The following is a 585-nucleotide window of genomic DNA, read 5'->3' as shown; positions in this document are numbered from 1 at the left end:
AATCCAATCCAGGAAATGCTTATATGCTCACGAGTAAGAATCGTTCATTATAATATCAGTCTAAGGTCTTCCTTTGATGTTTATTGTGAGGAGATTAGGGTGAGTTCACGGTTGTTTCATGGAGCCCATCAGCTGAGCACTCACCATTGGTTTGAGAAAAAAGTAGGCGTGACGATTTAATGTTTGCCTCAGATGATGCGTTCATGAAAAGTGTGTAAAAATAATTTTCAAATATAATATACATACATGCCCTGCGACAGACTGGCGACCTGTCCAGGGTGAACCCCGCCTTCGCCCATCAGTAGCCGGGATTGGCTCCGGCACCCCCGCGACCCCGAAGGGACGAAGCGGTCAAGAAGATGGATGGATATACATACATATATATATATATAGCTATATATTTATAATTTTTTGGACAAACTTTATTGAAGCAGCTAAGACTTTTGTTTTTGACTTTAGAAACAAGCTATCAACAGAACATCAATCTGAAATAAATGTAATAAAAACGAATGCTAATCAACATTTGCTTCATCATCTGTTTGTCATGTTACAATGTATATTTTACGGATCCTTAATACTTCAGTT

This window comes from Oryzias melastigma, unplaced genomic scaffold, assembly GCF_002922805.2.
Source record: "Oryzias melastigma strain HK-1 unplaced genomic scaffold, ASM292280v2 sc01668, whole genome shotgun sequence".
Lineage (NCBI taxonomy): Eukaryota > Metazoa > Chordata > Actinopteri > Beloniformes > Adrianichthyidae > Oryzias > Oryzias melastigma.
Note: the sequence above shows the minus strand (reverse complement) of the source record.